The 15,351-nt window shown below is 44.3% G+C and overlaps 1 pseudogene; it reads left to right on the top strand.

Moving 5' to 3' along the window:
• The first annotated feature begins 353 nt into the window (after positions 1 to 353).
• Positions 354 to 12,357, top strand: LOC115170687 (putative acyl-coenzyme A thioesterase 6; annotated as a pseudogene).
• The last annotated feature ends 2,994 nt before the right edge of the window (positions 12,358 to 15,351 follow it).

The raw sequence follows: 15,351 nt of genomic DNA, 5'->3' as shown, positions 1-15,351 counted from the left end.
TTGTGGGTAGTTGTCTTTTGTTTAGTTTATGTACCTGACAGAACTGTGCGCTTTCGTTTTCTCTTTTTTTGTGTGTGTTTTAAGTTAAAATAAGGACGAGTACGAGTACGCTTTGGTCCCCTCTCTACGACAGCCGTTACAATTTCGAAAAGCCGTCCAGGTTTCTGTATCTTTTCCTTGTATTTGCTGCCTTTGGCGTGGCTTCTTCCTGTTTATCCATATCTTTATAATACTTTGCCGATGTTTGAGAATAATGGAATTCATTTCGAGGCCAATGTGCCACTTTTCTGTAGAGATTTCCCATCCGGATACCGTGAGGAGGACAGAATACATGCGCACAGAGGTGACACCATCTTGGAGCCAAGGCACATCAACACATCAACTCTGTGCAGCCGGTAAACACCCCTCATACATTCCAACACTTACTGAAACCCTTCATGCATACATGTATGTTGTGTAAATTACTACCAGGGACACCTGAAGTCAATATTAAATTAATAAGTATTTATTATTAGCAAGCTGGAGAGATTCCAACAAACTTAATGCACCATAGTACATGTCGGTCGGGAGCTCCCCCGGGACAGTCCCGTTAGTTCTCTTATATACTGCTTACACAGTTAACTTATATTTGCATGATTAACATTATTCGTTATCCATAATTAATTAATCATTAATGTTTGGTTCATGCATGTGAGAGACCAATACCTCACGAGACTTCCTCTTTCCAAGCTAAGACCTTGAAACTGAGAACCCCTTTTGGTCTCAAAATAATGTCCTGGGTGTACTGCCAAATTGCTTATACTGATAGTGAGAATTCCTCCCAGACATGATCAATCAGTCACTTGCATGAACCCAGTCAAATTGGTTATTAGAAAAGCACAAACATAAAACTTTCCTTCACACATATTCAAGAGAGGAGGCTGGCATTGGACCCTATTCCAACTAAACTACTGAAAGAGCTGCTTTCTGTGCTTGGCCCTCCTATGTTGACTGAGCCCTAGGACCATGCCTCAGGACTACCTGGCTTGATGACTCCTTGCTGTCTCCAGTTCACCTGGCCGTGCTGCTGCTCCAGTTCCAACTGTTCTGGAACCCTGACCTGTTCACCGGACGTGCTACCTGTCCCAGACCTGCTGTCCCAGACCTGCTGTCCCAGACCTGCTGGAACCCTGGACCTGTTCACCGGACGTGCAACCTGTCCCAGACCTGCTGTTTTCAACTCTCTAGAGACAACAGGAGCGGTAGAGATACTCTCAAAGATCGGCTATGAAAAAGCCAACTGACACTTACTCTTGTGTTACTGACTTGTTGCACCCTCGACAACTACTATGATTATAATTATTTGACCATGCTGGTCATTTATGAACATTTGAACATCTTGGCCATGTGCTGTTATAATCTCCACCCGGCACAGCCAGAAGAGGACTGGCCACCACTCATAGCCTGGTTCCTGTCTAGGTTTCTTCCTAGGTTTTGGCCTTTTTAGGGAGTTTTTCCTAGCCACCGTGCTTCTACACCTGCATTGCTTGCTGTTTGGGGTTTTAGGCTGGGTTTCTGTACAGCACTTTCAGATATCAGCTGATGTAAGAAGGGCTATATAAATACATTTGATTTGATTGGACACACAGACAGACATCAGTACCATGGACAGCCACATCATATTTAGCTGACGTTGATTGGACTAAATTGTTTTAGGTATATTTTGGTTGTCACTGTATTAGACTAAGCATAGTGGATTTGATGATTTTTAAATATTAAAGTTGAAATGGTGCTGGAATAGTGTAGGCAGCTCCTGTTTTTCTTTGCAACTTACCGTAACTGTCTGTGGTTCAAAATCAATAGTTGTTTACTAGTCCAAAAATGTCGGAAACATGAACTTGCTTGACCATGCTGTAGGTCATAGAACTGTTTGTTAGCCTACTGTGGTAAACTGTGGGGTGTTGGGTTGAGCGTGCAGAGATTAACACAGAGACAGGGAGGTTTTAGTTTACTAGGACATAAAGTAAACATAACAAAGAAAATCATGTAGGTTTGGCTCAGTCCTTCTTCTCAGCTTTTGCTCTGTGTCGGTCTTTCCCCGTCCTTCCTCGCGGTGTGCCACAGTGCTCCTTTTATTTGGCCTCCACGGCTGGTTGGCACTTTCCCCTAATTACCTCCACTTGGAGCTATCCGTGTTGGTGTGCCCAGCTCATGTACTCCCAGCAGAGGGAGCCAACGTCGCATCACGTACCTCCCCTCTATTGCCATCCCCCGGGGTAGACCTCATGGGATACCCCCCCCCCCTTAGCCCTGACTGGGAGGGAGGCATGCTCAGGGCTAGGTTTGCATCCCTCCTGGAGAGGGCGTCCACATTGCCGTGCTGGGCCCCCGATCTGTGGATGACAGAGAAAGAGAATTGTTGTAAGGACAGGAACCAGCGAGTGACACGGTCATTTGTGTCCTTACCTCTTGCCATCCACACAAGGGGGGCATGGTCAGTGATCAGGGTGAACTTCCTACCGAGGAGGTAATACTTGAGGGTGTCCAGTGCCCACTTCACGGCGAGACACTCCTTCTCGATAATCAAGTACTTCTTCTCCCTCGGGAGGAGCTTCCTGCTAACATACATGATTGGGTGCTCCTCGCCTTCCTGCTCTTGGGACAAAATGGCCCCTACCCCTGTGTCAGACGTGTCTGTCTGGACCAGGAGGTTTTTTGAGAAATCCGGGGTGACGAGTACCGGGTGCGAACATAGCGTATCTTCAGGGCCTGGAACGCCGCCTCTGTGTCCTCCGTCCATCGCACCGTCTGGGGTAGTTGTGCCTTCGTTAAGTCTGTGAGGGGAGACGCTATTGCGGCAAAGTTAGGTACAAATCGACTGTAGTAGCCTGCTAACCCCAGGAATGACTTCACCTGCCTCTTGGTTTGGGGGACCAGCCATCCCCTAATGGCAGCGATTCTTTTTTCTTGGGGCTTCACATTTCCCGTCCCGAGCTGATAGCCCAGGTAGTCCACCTCGGCGTAGCCCAGCTTGCACTTGTGGGGGTTCGCAGTCAGACCTGCATCCCTTAGCGCATCCACCACTGCCTGTAACCTACAAAGATGTGACTCCCAACTGTCACTGTGCACAACTATGTCATCCAAATAAGCAGCCGCATACTCACTGTGCGGCCTCAAGACGCGGTCCATGAGTTTCTGAAAGGTCGCTTGTGCCCCTTGGAGCCCAAAAGGAAGAACCTGGTAGTGGTATAGCCCCCCCGGGGTGGAGAAGGCAATCTTCTCCCGAGAGGCTGCTGCCAGCGGCACCTGCCAGTACCCCTTCGTCAGGTCCAAGGTGCTGACATATCTCGCCATCCCCAAGCAGTTGATCAGTTCGTCCACCCAGGGCATGGGGTAGGCATCGAACTTACTGACCTCGTTCAGGCCCCAGAAGTCATTGCAGAAGCGGACGGTTCTGTCCGGTTTCGGAACCAGCACTATATGGCTAGACCACTCACTGTGGGTCTCCTCCGGTAGCCCCATCTCTAACATTGTCATCACTTCCCGCTGGACCACCACCCTCTGGGCTTCTGGTATCCGGTATGGCCGTTTACGCACTTTTTTCTCCTGGACATGTGTGGATATGATGTTCCACGAGATCCGTGCGCCCCGGCACCTCGGAGAACACGGCCGTATTCTGCTGGACCAACTCTCTGAGCTCTTGTCGTTGGGTCGGGCTGAGGTCTTCCCCCATTGCAAATTCGACAGAGGGCGGGCTCTGCTGAGGCCAGGTCCACATTACGCACAGCACCACTCGTGTGTGTGCCATTTCTTCAGCAAGTTCACATGGTAAAGCTGGAGGGGTTTTCTCTGCCCCGTATGGTGGACCTTATAATTGATGTCAACTACCCGCTCAACGATGTCGTAGGGCCCATGCCACATAGCCAGGAATTTACTCTCCGCTGTAAGGATCAGCACCAAGACCTTCTCACCTGGTTGGAACTCTCGTGGTTGGGCCCCCCGGTTGTAGAAACGCTCCTGGGAACGTTGTGCCTGGGCCATGTGCTCTCTCACCATTGGCCAAATCGCTATCATCCTCTCCCTCATCTCCTCCACATGTTCTACTACGCAGCGAAGGGGGGTCGGCTGCTCTTCCCACACCTCCTTGGCTTGGTCCAGCAGTCCGCGGGGCCGACGGCCATACAGGAGCTCAAATGGGGAGAACCCAGTGGATGCTTGGGTACATCGCACACTGAAAACATCAGGTGGGGCAGCAGCTGGTCCCAGTTCCTCCCGTCTCTCTCGATGACCTTCTTCAGCATCTGTTTTAGGGTCTTATTGAAGCGTTCAACTAGCCCGTCCGTTCGTGGATGGTACAAACTGGTCCTCACCTGTTTAATTCGTAATAGATTGCAGACATTTTTCATCACACGAGACATGAATGCGGTGCCCTGGTCCATCAGGATTTCCTGTGGAATACTCAACCAGCTAAATAAATGGAAGAGCTCCCGTGCGATACCTTTTGCTGCCGCCGTGCGTAGCGGGATTGCCTTAGGATACCGGGTGGCGTATTCCACGATTACCAGGATGTATTGGTGTCCCCTCGCGGTCTTCACCAATGGACCCACCAGATCCATTGCCACCTGCTCAAATGCCACTCCTATAATTGGCAAGGGAACCAAAGGATTTCTATAATGTACCCTCAAAGCTGTGATCTGGCACCCCAGGCACCTACGGCAGTAGTCCTACATGGCGTGCTTGACTCCGGGTCAGTGGAACCGGTTCCCGATCCGCTCCCTGGTTTTCTCCATCCCCAGGTGTGCCCCAAGCAGGTGTGTGTGGGCAAGGTGCAACACAGTCCTAACATACTGGCTGGGTATGAGTAACAAGTCTTTTGTCTCCCCATTGTGCTTTACTACCTGATACAATAAATGATGCTTGATGGTGAAGTGGGGGTAGCACCACTCACTTACCCCAGGTAACAGTACACCATCCATCACAATCACCTGGCCCCTAGCGTTCTGGAGATTGGGTTCTTCTAACTGGGCCATCCCAAACTTACCTGTGAGGATTCCCGTGTCGGGAGGTCCGTCTAGGGCCTCCACCTCCATAAATGGGAGCCTGATGTCTTCCTCGCACGGTGGCTCGCTCGCCGGAGTGGGGCCGTCTCCCTCCTCTGGGTCCGACTCGGGCCTGTGGACACCTCTCGTGGCGGGGGGTGGGTACCATCCTTTTTCCTTTTCTTCCTACCTCACATGTGCGCCTCCCCAGGTCCCTCCCCCACAGTGCCTGGAAGAGAGGGCAGTCTCGACCGAGGAGAATGGACACGGGCAGGTTAGGAACAGCTCTCATGCGCATTCCCGAGGACCAAGTTTGAGGAACTCTGAACTTTCTTTAGTAGTTGTAAAAAGGCATTTACAGTACATTCGGAAAGTATTCAGACCCCTTGAATTTTCCCACTTGTTACGTTACAGCCTTATTCTGAAATGGATTTCAAAAAAAGAAACAGGTTTATAGAAATTTTTGCAAATGTATTAAAAGCACGATGAACAGGCAGTGGCTCAGGTGGTTGATGTCCTTGATGATCTTGTTGGCCTCCCTGTGACAGCGGGTGCTGTAGGTGTGCTGTAGTTGTGCTGGAGGGTAGGCGGTGTGCCCCCGGTTATGCGTTGTGCAGACTGCACCACCCTCTGGAGAGCCCTGCGGTTGCAGGTGGTGCAGTTGCTGTACCAGGCGGTGATACAGCCCGACAGGATGCTCTCAATTGTGCATCTGTAAAAATTTGTGAGGGTCTTAGGGGCCCAGACACATTTCTTCAGCCTCCTGAGGTTGAAGAGATGCTGTTGTGCCTTCAACACACTGTCTTTGTGGGTGGATCATTTCAGATTGTAAGTAATATGTACGCTGAGGAACTTGATGTTTGAGTTGGAGGCGTGCATGGCCACTCAGTCATGGGTGAACAGGGAGTACAGGAGGGAGCTGAGCACGCACCCTTGTAGGGCCACAGTGTTGAGGATCAGTGAAGTGGAGATGTTGTTTCCTACCTTCACCACCAGGGGGCAGCCCGTCAGGAAGTCCAGGACCCAATTGCACAGGGCGGGGTTCAGACCCAGGGCCCTGAGCTTAATGATGAGCTTGGAGGGCACTATGGTGTTGAATGCTGAGCTATAGTCAATGAACAGCATTCTTGTGTAGGTATTCCTCTTGTCCAGATGGGATAGGGCAGTGCGATGGCGATTGCATCTTCTGTGGATCTATTTGGGCGGTAAACAAATTGAAGTGGGTCTAGGGTGTCAGGTAAGGTAGAGGTGATATGACCCTTAACTAGCCTCTCAAAGCACTTCATGACAAAAATGAGTGCTACGGGGTGATAGTCATTTAGTTCAGTTACCTTTGCTTTGGGGACAGCAGACTGGGATAGGGAGAGATTGAATATGTCCGTAAACACTCCAGCCAGCTGGTTTGCGCATGTTCTGAGGACGCGGCTAAGGATGCTGTCTGGTCCGGCAGCCTTGCGAGGGTTAATGCGCTTAAATGTCTTACTCACGTCGGCCACGGAGAACGAGAGCCCACAGTCCTTGGGAGCGGGCCGCATCAGTGGCACTGTTATCCTCAAAGCGGGCGAAGAAGGTGTTTAGCTTGTCTGGGAGCCAGACGTTGGTGTCCGCGACGTGGCTGGTTTTCCTATTGTAATTGTCTGTAGACCCTGCCACACGTCTTGTCTGAGCTGTTGAATTGCGACTCCACTTTGTCTCTGTACTGACGTTTTTCCTGTTTGATATCCTTGTGGAGGGAATAACTACACTGTTTGTATTCAACCATATTTCCAATCACATCATCATGGTTAATTGCGGTTTGCGCTTTCAGTTTTGTGTGAATGCTGCAATCTATCCACAGTTTCTGGTTTGGGTAGGTTTTAATAGTCACCATGGGAACATCATCCCCTATACACTTCCTGATTAACTCAGTCACCGTGTTTTTGTAAATGTTAAGGTTATTCTCAGAGGCTACCCGGAACATAGCCCAGTCCGCATGATCAAAACAATCTTGACGCATGGATTCCAATTGGTCAGACCAGCATTGAATAGACCTTAGCACTGGTACTTCCTGTTTGAGTTTCTGCCTATAGTAAGGGAGGGGCAAAATGGAGTCGTGATCTGATTTTGCAGAAGGGAGGGCGTTGCAGGCATCTCGAAAGGGGGAGTAGCAGTGGTCTGGTGTTTTTCAAGAGCGAGTACTACAGTCAATGTGTTGATAGAACTTAGGTAGCGTTTTCCTCAAATTTGCTTTGTTAAAATCCCCAGCTACAATAAATGCGGCCTCCAGTTATGTGGTTGCCAGTTTGCATAAAGTCCAGTGTAGTTCCTTTTGGGCCGTCGTGGTATCGGTTTGAGGCGGAATATACACAGTTGTGACTATAGACAGAGATTTCTCTTGGGAGGTAATACGGTCGGCATTTGATTGTGAAGTGTTCTAGTCGGGTGAACAAAAATATTTGAGTTTCTGTATGTTATAATGAGTAGTTAATCATGAAACCTAAACCACCGCCTTTCTTCTTCCCGGAGAGTTCTTTATTCTTGTCTGCGTTATGAACTGAGAACCCAGCTGGCTGTATGAATGGGGACAGTATATCCTGAGAGAGCCATGATTCAGTGAAACAGAGTATGTTACAGCCCCTGATGTCTCTCTGGAAGGAGAACCTCACCCTGAGCTCGTCTACTTTATTGTCCAGAGACTGAACATTAGCGTTTAATCTACTCGGAAGCGGTGGATGGTGTGCTCGCCTCCTGAGTCGGACTAGAAGTACACTAGGAGCAGCCTCTGAGATAAGTTCAATTGCCCTGGGGGGTAAGAACAAAGGATCCAATTTGGGAAAGTCGTATTGCTGGTGAATTAGCGCCGCTCTGATATCCAAAAGTTATTTCTGTCTGTATGTAATAACACAACAAACGTTCTGGGCTAATGTAAGAAATAACACACAAATAAACAAAATACTGCAAAGTTGCTTCGGAGCTAGAACCAGAGCTGCCATGTCTGTCGGCACTATCATACTCTATCATTAACAAAATTATCCTCTTTCCTAAAACCTTGATCATGACTTTCTACATTAAAGGGGAGGTTAACTTGGCCCCAGACAATCGATCTGGTATTTTTATTTGCTTTAACCCCTGTGACAATAAAATATATTTTAATTTCTTTGTTTTTATAGGTACAGGGTCCAGGAATAGGAATCCTGTCCATCTCAAAGAGTGGGGAACTGGCTCTGTCCATGGCGTCTTTTCTCTCTGGCATCTCAGCCACAGCCTGGATCAACGGCAGCAATGCTAATATGGTGGCGCCACTGCACTACAAAGACCTCATCATCCCTTCCATCACGCCTATCGTTGAGAACGTCACCTTCTCACCGTCTGGCATCCTCGACATCCGAGAGGCCTTACCGGACCCAGAGACTGAGGGGAACCGCGGTTCCGTGATCCCAATAGAACGTTCCAGTTCTAGGTTCCTCTTCACCGCCTCTGAGGACGACAGGAACTGGAACAGCTGTCTCTTCGCCCTACAGGCCGCCGCCTTGCTGAGGCATCATGGGAAAGAGAACTTTGAGATAAGAAAATAAACTTGAACACAAACATTGTGATAGCAAAATGTTTAATCAAGTACTACTAGATAAGCACATGATGTTTCAGCCTAAATTGCCTTTACTCAATAGCAGGGGTTGAAAATGAAATTATTCTTCCAATAGTTGCGTTCTGAACAGAACCTCTATTTATTTTGTTCCGACCAGCAAAATAAAGTTCTGAACCGGTTCGAACCAGAAAAAATAACTGGTTTCTAGAATTCCTTTCGGTTCCTTTTAACTTGTGAAATCAACATTTTTACATTTAGCTTATTAAATTACCACACCAATCAGTGCAGAATCTGCAACTAGAGCAGCTTTCTATGGACCGTGCAAGCTAGTTGTTGGCATGCTTGATGACAGACAAGTGATGAGTGAGATGCGACTGAAATTTTGCTCTGTAGGGGGAGAGCGAGAGAGAGCGGTGGACATGGAGGAGGCTTGAGCAACTGGGCGTCATAATATGACTTGCATTTTATTGTGTCTAGGATATTTGTAGTAGGCTTATAATTAGTTCACTGAATTATATACTAGCTAGATGCTTATGGAGGAGCGGCTAATATGGAGGAACTTTGAGCGTCAGAGTTGTCTCAATGCCGTGATAACTATAGTATTCTTAACTAGCCTAGAAAACTAGCTGGCAGGCAGACACTGAAAGGCAGAGACACCCCTTTGATTTGAACGAAACCTTCCATACATACAATGCCTTCAGAAAGTATTTATACCCCTTGCCTTATTCCACATTTTGTTGTGTTAAAGCCTGAGAAAAAGAAGAAACCTGCACACTCCTCCTGCTACTATCACTGCTCTTTTTCAAGCTTATCAGCCTCGAGGCCTTTGTCAGACCCTGAATTGAAAATTGATTACATTTATTTTTTTTCCCTCACTCATTTACACACTTTAAAAAAAACTTTTGCAAATGTATTGAAAATGAGATGCAGCTATCTCATTTACATAATTATTCACACCTCTGAGTTAATACATGTTAGAACAGTGGTCACCAACCTTTTTTGAACCGAGATGACGTTCAAAATACAGGCTGAGATCTACCGTTTATATATATTTTTAAATCATGACTTAAACATAACCCTATGCAACATTAACCTATTAAAAACAGTTATTTGTGCAGTATGCTATAGGCCCAATACATTATCACTTTGCTGTGCACTCGAGGAAGCAGCAGATACGGTGATCTGAGCAATCTGATTGGCTAGCGGTAGGCCTATAGATGCACTTGATTTACTCTCCGGTTTGTACCTTCAGACACTTGAAATGGTTCAAAATGGAAACACAGTGGTGGACAAAGTACCCAATTGTCATACTTGAGTAAAAGTAAAGATGCCTTAATAGAAAATGACTCAAGTGAAAGTCCCCCAGTAAAATACAACTTCAGTAAAAGTATTTGGTTTTAAATATACTTGAGTATCAAAAGTTAATCAATTACTAAAATATACTTAATAAGAATCAAAAGTAAAAGTATAAATCATTCTAATTTCTTATATTAAGCAAACCATATGGCACAATTTTCTTGTTTTTTTTATTTATTTACGGATAGCCAGGGGCACACTCCAACACTCAGATATAATTTACAAATTAAGCATGTGTGTTTAGTGAGTCTGCCAGAGGCAGTAGGGATGTAGGGATGACCAGGGATGTTCTCTTGATAAGGGTGTGAATTTGGCATTTTTCCTGCCTGCTAAGCATTCGAAATATATACTTTTGGGTGTCAGGGAAAATGTATGGAGTAAAAAGTCTATTTTCTTTAGGAATGTAGTGAAGTAAAAGTTGTAAAAAAATATAAATGTTAATGTACAGATAACAAAAAACTACATAAGTAGTACTTTAATGTATTTTTACTTAAGTACTTAACACCACTGTGGAAACACTTCGTCTACCTGTTGCGCAGGGCAGCTGAATCAATTGCACCTACTGCCAACAGTGCAAGACAAAAAATCAGGAATGCAAGGCTTTATCTTCGTTTTGTTTTTTATAGAAAATGTTTTCCGATCTACTAGGAATGCCTTGGCGATCGACTGTTTGGTGACCACTGTGTTAGAAACACATTTGGCAGCAATTACAGCTGTGAGTCCTTCTGGGTAAGTCTCTAAGGCCCCGATTCCGACCTGAGTTAAGCGCCCATAAATGGAACATAATTCCTTTTTCTCTGCATATTCTGACCTTGAACTTAAGCATGAGAATAGCATGCTTTTCACCCACTATTAGTTAGAGGTCGTGCCATTCATCCACTGCCATCACCTCATGTTTCAGCTTGATAATGCACAGCCCCATGTCGCAAGGATCTGTACACAATTCCTGGAAGCTGAAAATGTCTCCGCTCTTCCATGGCCTGCATACTCACTAGACGTCACCCATTGAGCATGTTAAGGATGCTCTGGATTGACGTGTACGACAGAATTTTCCAGTTCCCGCCAATATCCAGCAACTTCGCACAGCCATTGAAGAGTGGGACAACATTCCACAGGCCACAATCAACAGCCTGATCAACTCTCTACAAAGAAGAGTTGTCGCGCTGCATGAGGCAAATGGTGGTTACACCAGATAGTGACTGGTTTTCTGATCCACGCCCCTATTTATTAGAAACATTCATTCATGCAAAAGTGTTTTGAAACATATACTATTCTTATTTTCAAGAAGTTACTCCAAAATGACTCTACATTATTTACCATTTTGCTTCAATAGGGCACAACATCATCTTCGGGGCGGCAGGGTAGCCTAGTGGTTAGAGCGTTGGGCTAGTACCCGAAAGGTTGCAAGTTTGAATCCCTGAGCTGACAAGGTACAACTCTGTCGTTTTGCCCCTGAACAAGGCAGTTAACCCACTGTTCCTAGGCCGTCATTGAAAATACGAATTTGTTCTTAACTGACTTGCCTAGTTAAATAAAGGTAAAATAAAAAATGTGGAACACAACCAAAATAAACAGCAAATGCATCCAATAATTGTTCATCATTATGGAACTCAGACCACATGTAGCAGGTTAAACCTGGAGCGTAGTGCACGGTTTGCGAGACTGGACCGTTGTCATACAGGTCTGTGATTTGTGAGAATTGGGGTAGAATTATTGTTCAACACCTATTTATTTAAATTTTTTCACATTCCAATATTTTATAGATTGAACTTGAATATGACAACTTTCAGGATGGATCAAACCACAATTTTTGTATTAATCAATATATTTAGTGCGTAAAGACTTTCCAAACAAGTTTGGATTTTTATTCATACAAACTTTCCTAACACTAAAATGTGCCTTAATAATCTACAAAATCAGAGTATTTTTAAATCTACCAGTTGGTGCTGAAATGGAGACACATATACATACAGTGCATTCGGAAAGTATTCAGACCCCTTGACTTTTTCCACATTTTGTTACATTACAGCCTTATTCTAAAATGGATTCAATTTTTTCCCCCCCTCATCAATCTACATACTACCCTCTAATGACAAAGTAAAAAACATTTTATTTTTGCAAATATGTTCAGTCCTCTTTTCCTTTCAACACCAGGTGGTGATGTACGCCAGGGCAGGGCATTTTCTGGAAGTACCCTACATGCCCCACTGCCCGTCAGGCTTCCACCCCGCGTATGGTCAAGTGGGGGTGTTTGGGGGAGAGGCTAAAGCCCACATCAGGCTCAGCTTGACCTGTGGAGGATGTTCCAGGAGTTCTTCAGGAAACACCTGGACAGGAACAACACTGCCCAGAAAGCTACGTTATATACTAGAGGGTAAGACCAGTGTTTCCATCAGGAACATTTGGCACCAGACAACATAACCGGGAAGATTTTAATTTACCCTGTGCATGCAGAGGGTTGCAATTCCATTGAATTGGGGATAGTTTAACCAAAATATGCCACAAGACCTAGAATTGCCTTATGTGTATCCCACAAAAAAGGTTCACTGTTATAAGCTAACTTTTTTGATGAATTTAAGCAAAATTCCCCAAATTCCCGGGCTTAACTTCCCATGTAAAATTTCCGACCCTTTGCAATCCTAGGTTGGTGTCATCTTAATTCACAAACACTAACAGGTACTGAGGGTAGAGATTCTGTTACTTGTTATTTGTGTGATATATTTCTATTTTGGGATAGTTGTTCACTGAAATGCTATCATTAGTTGCTTATGCTACTACAACGTAAATAAATGTCTTGCGCTTTCCGTTATAATGTTAGATCAAATTCACAGGGTAAAGTAATTGATTGTAAAGGATTAGCCAATCAGTGGCTAAAGACCACCCACTTACATTGATTGACATATCCCTTTATTATGAAAAGGCCATGAAATTCGGAAATAGATCATGTGATACAACGCCATTAATGAAGCGATAACTGTTATAATGAAAAAATCCATTGGGAAATACAATGTGTCACTATGAAATAAAATATGGTAACATTTATATAGAAAAGTGACACTATGAAATAAGACAATGACCAGTATTCATTATTCAAACTTTTGAATTAATACAAATTTGTGTCAATCTCTCCTCCTGTTTTTAACATTATAAGCAGATGTATCGTGCACACCATCATTTATTGGCTGGTAAATCATTTGGGGGGATTTTGACTAGAGGTCGACCGATTAATAGGAATGGCCGATTAATTAGGGCCGATTTCAAGTTTTCATAACAATCGGTAATCGGTATTTTTGGCCACCGATTTGCCAAATTTTTTAATGTATTTTTTTAATGTATTTTATTTTTTATTTTTATTATCACATTTTTTAAATTATTATTTAAAAAAAATGTAGACACCTTTATTTAACTAGGCAAGTCAGATTAAGAACACATTCTTATTTTCAATGACGGCCTAGGAACGGGGGTTAACTGCCTTGTTCAGGGGGGATTCGGGGATTCGTTTTTGCAACCTTCTGGTTACAAGTCCAACACTCTTGTAACCAGCTGCCTTACATTGCACTCCACGAGGAGCCTGCATGGCAGGCTGACTACCTGTTACGCGAGGGCAGCAAAAAGCCATGGTAAGTTGCTAGCTAGCATTAAACTTATCTTATAAAAAACGATCAATCTTAACATAATCACTAGTTAACTGCACATGGTTGATGATATTACTAGTTTATCTAATGTGTCCTGCGTTGCATATAATCGATGCGGGGCCTGTTAATTTCTCATCGAATCACAGCCTACTTCGACAAATGGGTGATGATTTAACCATCGCATTTGCTAAAAAAGAACTGTCGTTGCACCAATGTACCTAACCATAAACATCAATGCCTTTCTTTAAAATCAATACACAAGTATATATTTTTAAACCTGCATATTTAGTTAATATTGCCTGCTAACATGAAGGCACCAGCAGGCTCGTAAGCATTCATTCAAACAGCACCTTCGTGCGTTTTGCCAGCAGCTCTTCACAATGCATTGCGCTGTTTATGACTTCAAGCCTGTCAACTCCCAAGATTAGGCTGGTGTAACTGATGTGAAATGGCTAGCTAGTTAGCGGGTGCACGCTAATAGCGTTTCAAACATCACTCGCTCTGAGACTTGGAGTAGTTGTTCCCCTTCCTCTACATGGGTAACGCTGCTTCGAGGGTGACTGTTGTCGATGTGTTCCTGGTTCGAGCCCAGGTAGGAGCGAGGAGAGGGACGGAAGCTATACTGTTACACTGGCAATACTAAAGCGCCTATAAGAACATCCAATAGTCAAAGGTATATGAAATACAAATCGTATAGAGAGAAATGGTCCTATAATTCCTGTAATAACTACAACCTAAAACTTCTTACCTGGGAATATTGAAGACTCATGTTAAAAGGAACCACCAGCTTTCATATGTTCCCACGTTCTGAGCCAGGCACTTAAACGTTAGCTTTCTTACATGACACATATTGCACTTTTACTTTCTTCTCCAACACTTTGTTTTTGCATTATTTAAACCAAATTGAACATGTTTCATTATTTATTTGAGGCTAAATTGATTTGATTTATGTATTATATTAAGCTAAAATAAGTGTTCATTCAGTATTGTTGTAATTGTCATTATTACAAATACATTTTAAAAAATCGTCCGATTAATCGGTATCGGCTTTTTTTGGTCGGTATCGGCGTTGAAAAATCATAATCGGTCGACCTCTAAGTTTGACCTAAGGCCTTGACTTTATTCTAATGAGTCCTTCACAGTATGCAAAAACTACCGTCTATCAAATAGCAACATGCAGTTGCTAAAACATATATTTGTGTGTGTAAGCAATAATCATCTCTGGGGTTGGCAGCTGTCTCCTTCCAGCTTTGGCCTCCCTTTGCAACAGTTTCTTTAAGTTAGATTTAGACCACAAATACCACATTTCCCTTTTAAACCGCAGGTGCCTTTTCATTTTTTCTGTCTTTGCAGTTACACAGAACGTGCTCAGGAAGAGAGGGAAGAATTTAGATTGTATATCCTATGTAATTGTGCCTCAACTTTTCATGAAAAAACACATGCTCCAGTACTGTATAGTTTAGAGATACCTAGTCCTTTGATGTAAAGAAGTGATGCTAGCAAAAAGTACATTCTATTTATACACAGAACACTCCCCCTCAGTTAAAAAGAAAGGGCAAAGTGTTTCTTTTAAAAGTGTTGCAGTTTGATTTACTGGTACTGTAAGGTGAACTTTGATACTTTTAATATAGGTTTCTGCTAAACTAGCATTTATATACCCAATGTCATCAATACATTATGGACTGAATTCATGAAGAACTCTGATTATCAACCCCCAAGGGAAATAATCTCTGTGGAATACCTCAAATAACAAAAATAGATGAAGTTAGTGTGCTCC

The sequence above is a fragment of the Salmo trutta genome, chromosome 32 (assembly GCF_901001165.1).
Source record: "Salmo trutta chromosome 32, fSalTru1.1, whole genome shotgun sequence".
Lineage (NCBI taxonomy): Eukaryota > Metazoa > Chordata > Actinopteri > Salmoniformes > Salmonidae > Salmo > Salmo trutta.
Note: the sequence above shows the minus strand (reverse complement) of the source record. Positions and strands in the feature narration are given on the sequence as shown.